Source organism: Globicephala melas, chromosome 12 (assembly GCF_963455315.2).
Source record: "Globicephala melas chromosome 12, mGloMel1.2, whole genome shotgun sequence".
Lineage (NCBI taxonomy): Eukaryota > Metazoa > Chordata > Mammalia > Artiodactyla > Delphinidae > Globicephala > Globicephala melas.
In genome coordinates this window covers 42,980,722-42,987,821 of record NC_083325.1, presented here as the reverse complement: position 1 = coordinate 42,987,821, position 7,100 = coordinate 42,980,722, and positions in this window count along the sequence as shown.

The following is a 7,100-nucleotide window of genomic DNA, read 5'->3' as shown; positions in this document are numbered from 1 at the left end:
CACAGGGGCCTGAGCTGAGGGAGAAGCATGTGCAAAGGTCCTAACATGGGACTGACTTCGGTGTGTTAAAGGAAGCAGATAAAGTCAGTGTGGCTGAAGCAGTGTGAACAAGGGGGAAAGTCACAGAGATCAGGCCAGACAACCAACCGGAGGGAGGGGAGAACAGATGTGCAAGGCCTTCTAGGTCATTTTAAGGACTTTGGCTTTCATGGGGGGTGGGCATTGGAGAGCTTTGCACATTGGAGTGACATGATCTGACTTACATTAACCTCTGTTGAGAACAGAACAAGGGTGACAAAGGAAGAGGCAGGGTGTGCAATTAGGAGGCTACAGCAATAATCCAGGCAAGGCATGGTGGCGGCTTGGGTTAGGGTGACAACAACAGAAGTTGTGTGAAGCAGTCAGATTCTGAATATAGTTTGAAGGTAGAACCATCGGATTACAGATGATTAGGCGAGGGTATGAGAGAGAAAGTCAAGGATGACTCCATGGTTTTGGTCTGTGTAACAGGGAGGATGGAGTGGTCATTTGCTGCAGGGGAAGGCTGGGGAAGGCTGCAAGGAGAGCAGTTTTAGAAGATTATTATGAGTTCGGGTTTGGATGGGTTAGGTTGAGAAACCCACTGGATGTGCAACTATCGATGGAGGGAGAGTACACCAGGCTACGCTGGCAAGGAGATGGGTGGGCGAGAACAACAGGGATGATGACGCTTCTTCCCTAGGAGGTTGAGGTCCAGGTTGTCTGAGTGGAGACTCAATTACGAAGGGCATTTGGAAGCCCAGTCCTTGATTTCTGGAGGGTAGGCTGACCTGGAACTGTTTTCCACTCACTATGATTAAGCAAAGACTTAATCAAGACTAGCTGTAAACACATCTCTACATGGCAGGCAAAAGGCCAGAATTTCACACTGTATGTGTGGAAAATCACCTAAAACCCCCGTCCTCAAAGCTCCTGCCTTCTTGGGTCTGAAATTCCTTTCCGGGTTTTCAGATCTCAGGGATGAACACAGAAAGTATATTTTAAGGCAAACCACGTTATGCTTATTCTGCCAGCATAAATAATTGCATTTCCACATCAGAGTCACGTTTGGTTTCTAAACCTGTCACCACAGCAAGAACTATATTCTCCAGTTTTCCCTGGTTGCAATGTTTGTATTTCTTAGCCAGCAACATCTAAACCTTATTTTTTTCTTTTTTACTCACTTGGAACTGCGATTTATTCTGGCCCTTTGCTTTATGAAACATTTATATTCCGTATGTGTGAACCTTATGTGGGGGAATTTTGCACGCCACTCTCCCACCTTTTGAAGACCTGATAGAGGTAGGTTTTGTGTGCTTTCTGATGCCAGCCCTACACCACTGCTCTCCAGGCATCACACTTTCTGCTCCTAATTTTCTCACGTGTGTTGAACTTGACAGCACCCTGTCCGTGGCTGGTAAACAGTGAGTCATTCTGTGTGCCACTGCTCTGCACAAATGTCATTTCTGGGACTCAGTACTCACTGAATGCTTTGCCAGTTGTTATTTCTGTTTACCTCCCTGTTCATTTACATGATTCCTTATTTTGTGGACTCATTTTGGTTTTTGTCTTCCTCCTAATGTTTTCTTTTTTGATTTCCTCTGTTCTCTGATTCCTCGCTGAGGGGAAACTGAATGTGTCTCACAGACCTGCCAGTCCAGGGGAAAGCTGTGCTTCTCCCACTGAAAGGAAGTGTTCAACATTGCACCCTTGATCTATGTAAGTCATGTAACTCAGATGCATGTCTGCATGCCCCAGGTAAAAAAATAAAAGGAGGCTTCATTTGAATAGCTCCTAAAATGAAGTATCCATTGTTGGGGTATTATATGGAGTTTAAACCATGATCAGTCCAGAAATTGTGGGATTGAGGGAGCCGCAAAGGTAAGACTTCGAGGTCCCTGGATCTGGAGAAGAGGAAGCCATTTCTTAGAGCAGTTCTTAACATGGTGGGCAGGGTCACTGCGTGTGCTTGTATAGATTGTGTTCTATACTACTGTGCCCAGCTGATGGGCAGATGGGGGCTGGAATGTAGCCTGTGGTCCACCATGCACCTTACTTAATTTTATGTGTCAACTTGACTGGGCCATAGTGTGCCCAGATATTTGGCCACACATTATTCTACCTGTGTCTGTGAGAGTGTTTCTGGATGAAATTAATATCTGAATAGGTAGACTCAGTAAAGCAGATTTCTCTCCCCAGTGTGGGTGGCCCTCATCCAATCCACTGAATGCCACAATAGAACACAAAGGTGGAATAAGGGAAAATTTGCTCTCTGCCTGACTTTGAAATTTTTATTGTAGAATTGTAACTTTGTCTCATAGCAACAGGTGATAAGATATGGACACAAATATTCAAAGTTAACGTTCAGATAATCAATTGAGCATTAAACATTCACAATATGCACGATTGTCATTCTTGGATATTACAGTAATTAAACCAACAGCTACTGTTTATTGAATGTTTTACATACATGCAAAGAATTCTACTAAAATTTTTTTTTTTTTTTTTTTTGCGGTATGCGGGCCTCTCACTGTTGTGGCCTCTCCCATTGTGGAGCACAGGCTCCAGACGCGCAGGCTCTGCGGCCATGGCTCACGGGCCCAGCCGCTCTGCGGCATGTGGGATCTTCCCGGACCAGGGCACAAATCAGTGTCCCCTGCATCGGCATGCAAACCACTCTTAACCACTGTGCCACCAGGGAAGCCCTCTACTAAAATTTTTAAAACATATGTCCGTAGAAGCATTTCATTTCTTACAAAAATTTGAATATGATAATTAGGAGCATAATTTCCTTAAAGAACAAACAGATGCTGGCTAGAGCAGATTTTATTTTCTTTTATTTTTTTGAGAAAATGACCACATTTATTTGGATTATAATTATATATTTTAATCTAGTTTTCTACTCTCACTGTCCAAAGTTTCTTCTCTTCTAATTGCTGTAAAGGCAAGAATCCACACATACACAAATGCGCGCGCACACACACACACACACACACACTGTTTTATTCAGCAATTTTCTAAAAAGTCCTCAAACTGCCCTTACTCAAGGCACTGGGGTATCACACAGATCACCGCAAAAGAGGGTGAATATGAGGTCGTGCTTGCAGTATCTGACACACTGGCTTCAAAATAAGAATTATTGTTCGTGCCCATCCCCAGCAGGGGCTAAATGAGTGGCAATGATATTATGATGCAGTTGAGAGTTCTTTGTGCCCCAGGGAGAAGATGAAAGGCAATGAACCAGAGAACCAATGTTTTGTTTTTGTTTTGTTTTCAGCTGCTACCTAAATTGGTTTCATAATTTCTTGCACTTTTATGTAACCTTCCCTTTGGGCCATTTAATGCAGATTAAAGCAACACAGTCGGCCACACCTCCAACTCTGGAAAGACCCCCTTTTGAGGAATGGCACAGTCTACTTAGGAGCATTAATAACAGATTCCTAAACCATTTTCTAAAGTTTTGTGATCTTCATATTCACACCATCCTAGGAGGCTAAAGTTCTAGGCCAAGACTCTTTAAGAGAAAATGGTAGAAGCAGATCCCAGTCAACCCTTCAGAATCATCTTTACCTGACGTCTCTGCTTATCACAATCCAATTCCAGTTCCCAAGGCTACACCCTGGGAGAGTCAGGAGGGAGTTTAGTGAACTCTCCTTGGCTCCAGTGAGCTCACATCCTCCTTGATCAAATGAGACATCCAGGAAGGAAAGAGAGGTTAAGCCCTGTTTCCCTGGTCCCACCACCCTTAGATGTCATTGAGGCTTGAATAAGCCCACAATGGAATTTCCTCTAAGCTAAGGAATTCCAAAATTCTAAGGAATTTCCTCTAGTTCACCAAATGCCATTGGTTTAGGTCAGCCCTTCTCAAACTTTGAAGTTCTTATGAACTGCCTGGTGAGCTTGTCAAAAGGCAGATTCCCATTCAGTACTTGTGGAGTGGGGACAGAAATTCTGAATACCTAGCGAGGTCTTTGGTGAAGACAATGCTGCTGGTCCATGGACAACAGTAAAGGCCCAGAGTGAAGTTAATTTCTCAGGTACTTGATTCCTTTCCAGCTTTTTCTTTTGATGTCACCACTGTGTGGCTGTGGCCTCTGCTCCCTGTTGCTGCCATTTCTGGCCTCATTCCCCATCTATTGCTAAGAGAGTATTTAAAGTTGGTCTCCTATCACTCAAGCCTGCATAGAATTCACTTGGCCATCCTTAGGTGGTCTAGCTTCTGGTTCTTTTGCAAGCTCCCAAAAGATATATGTCACTTTCAGGTTCCAAGGAACTTGGAATGCATTTTCCAGAAAGTAGAATTCCTCAGCTGCCCTGAATATTCCCCCAGATTCCCACCATGGTGGTGGTCTTTGTCTCTCCATCTTGCTGGGGAGTGTTAACTCACGGTGTATAAGAGGTAACATTAGCCCTGAATCTTATTCATGGCTTCTTGTGGATAGACAAGGGTACATATGCATATAGGATTCACAAGATACTCTCAGGCATCCCAAAGACCCAGAAATGAGTGTGTGAATTAGGTGGTTGCCATGACTCTCACTGCAAAGACAACAAATAAAAATTGTGTGAGGAGGCAGGCAGGGGCTCCCACATGCTGTTCTAATGATTGATCACGTCAGAGTCAGCCAAGAAGCAGCCTTTGAATACACATTTCCAGGACCTCACCCCAGACCAACTGAATCAGCATTCCGGTGTTGGGGGAATTTGTACTGTTATAAAGCACAGAGTGATTAGCGGCTTGCTGTGCTGATGAGCAAGTATTTAGCATCTCCAATTTATCCAGTTACTAAAAGAGTTCCTGAGTACGTACCATGGGTCAGGCACAACACAAACACAATTCCTCCCTTCATGCCTTTCCCAGCTGAAAAATGGAGAGTAAACAAACAAAATAGAAATAATTGCAAATGAAAAGTGTTATAAAGGAACCTAATAAGGCAATGAATCCACGATGAAGGAGTAGGTCCTTCTGATGACCTGATTAGTGATGGTGTCTCTGGGGCAGTGACATTAAGGCTGCGACATGAAGGGGTAGGAATTACCAGCAGCACAGTGGTGCTGAGGCACAGAGCATCGTATGCAAACATCTCCATGGGAAAGCACGTGCCTTAGCAACTTCTGTAGATGCTACCAGACAAACCAAAGAAAACAAGTTACAGCTCCCTTCCTTGCAAACTATTCTGCAATTAGGACTTCTTTACAAGTCCTAATTGGCAAATTAATATGGCAAAGGCATAAGGACTCTCTTTCTGTCACCTTCAGAGCCTGTTCTCATTCTTTGCTTGCTGGACTGCTGTTTCCAGAAACCTGGGTCTCACTGAATACACCACTGAAGACCCCTATTCCACTTTTGAAGGCTGTATCTAAGGTTGGGGGCCCAGAGAGTCACCTGCAGAGTCTTCAAGCTCCTCCTGCTTCTTTTGGTGAAAACGATCATTAGAATGACACTCTACATTAACTGTGTGGGTCTGGCCTGAGCCTTGGACTCCTCATCTATAAAATGGGATAAAATGCCTGTCCCATAGTTGATTCAATAAGATTGTGTGCCTCGTCCATGAGAGTTCTCCAGTACAGTGTGACCACGGCACTTTGGAAGGTGCTGTTCTGAAAGGCAATGAGTATACCTCAACTTTTGCTCTGTCATTTATCCTTTTTAACTATATGGGGGCAATTATAAGCCAACATTCCAGGTTGTACTGATGCTGGCAGGAGACTGTCTGTCTGCCTAAGAGCAGACTTCCTAATCAAACTTGCACACCCTCAGGGCAGCTGATCTCTGTGTTAGGAGAAAAGCAATTTTATTGAGCAAAAGTGTGAAGAGGCATTTTCACTTGTGAGACTCTTAACTATGTCTATTTAGGCAGCTGAGCAAAGGGACTGAAAACTTCCTGATTGTGTGGGTGTGGGTCTGCTCTGGGACAGACAGGGGTGGGCTAGTCTGCTGGAGTTTGCCTCGCAGGTCAGACCCGGTAGGCAGTTCCTGCTTTTAGCACTTTCTTCCTTTTTTCTACTCCTGGGGTTACTGCTTCTCAAAGACACGTCAAGGGACTAGGGTGGGCAGGCGGTACAGTGGACCAGTGGGCGTCTGGATGTTTGTGATCTGTCACTTCCCCAGATAGAGATCTCTCCTGGAGGAGGCCTTCCTTTCATGCTGTTCCTGAGTGCACACCACAGTCTGGGCACCCTGAAGACTGTGCTTCAGATGCATCTGAGCGACCTTTGCTGATGCTCCCACAACCAACACTTTACCTGCCAGGTGTGGTGGAGGGTTCATCAATGAATAGACATGTCCCTGCCTCAAAAAGAAAAAATCAATAGGTATCCAACTAGCTATAAAAGGAGACAGGCTGTGATAATACAGATGAAAAGGAAGTGCTGTTATAATTGGTGCTGTATTAGTTTCCTATTGTGGCCTCAAACTTAGTGTCTTTAAACAACAGAAATTTATTCTCTCACAGGAAGCCAGGAATCTGAAATGAGTCTTAGGGACTGAAATCAAAGTATTGGAAGGGCTGTGTTTCCTCCAGAGGCTCTAGGAAGAATCTGCTCCTTGACACTTCCAGTTTCTATGCTGACTCTGCCAGCATTCCCTTACTTGTGGCCTCATCATTCCAGTCCCAGCTGGTGTGGTTATATAGCCCTCCCCTCTTCTGGGAAATCTGCCTCTGCCGCCCGCCTACAAGGATACATGTAATTGCATGTAGGGCCCCCTGGGATAAGCTAGGACCCTATCTCAAGATTCTTAACGTAATCCTATCTGCAAAGTCCTTTATTTCCATGTAAGGTAACATTCACAGGTTCCAGGGATTAGCACATGGATATCTTTTGGGGTGTCATTATTCAGCCCACCACAGGTACCACTTTTTTTTTTTTTTTTTTTTTTTTTTGCGGTACGTGGGCCTCTCACTGTTGTGGCCTCTCCTGTTGCAGAGCACAGGCTCCAGACGTGCAGGCTCAGCGGCCATGGCTCACGGGCCCACCCACTCCGCGGCATGTGGGATCTTCCCGGACCGGGGCATGAACCCGTGTCCCCTGCATCGGCAGGCGGACTCTCAACCACTGCGCCACCAGGGAAGCCCAGGTAC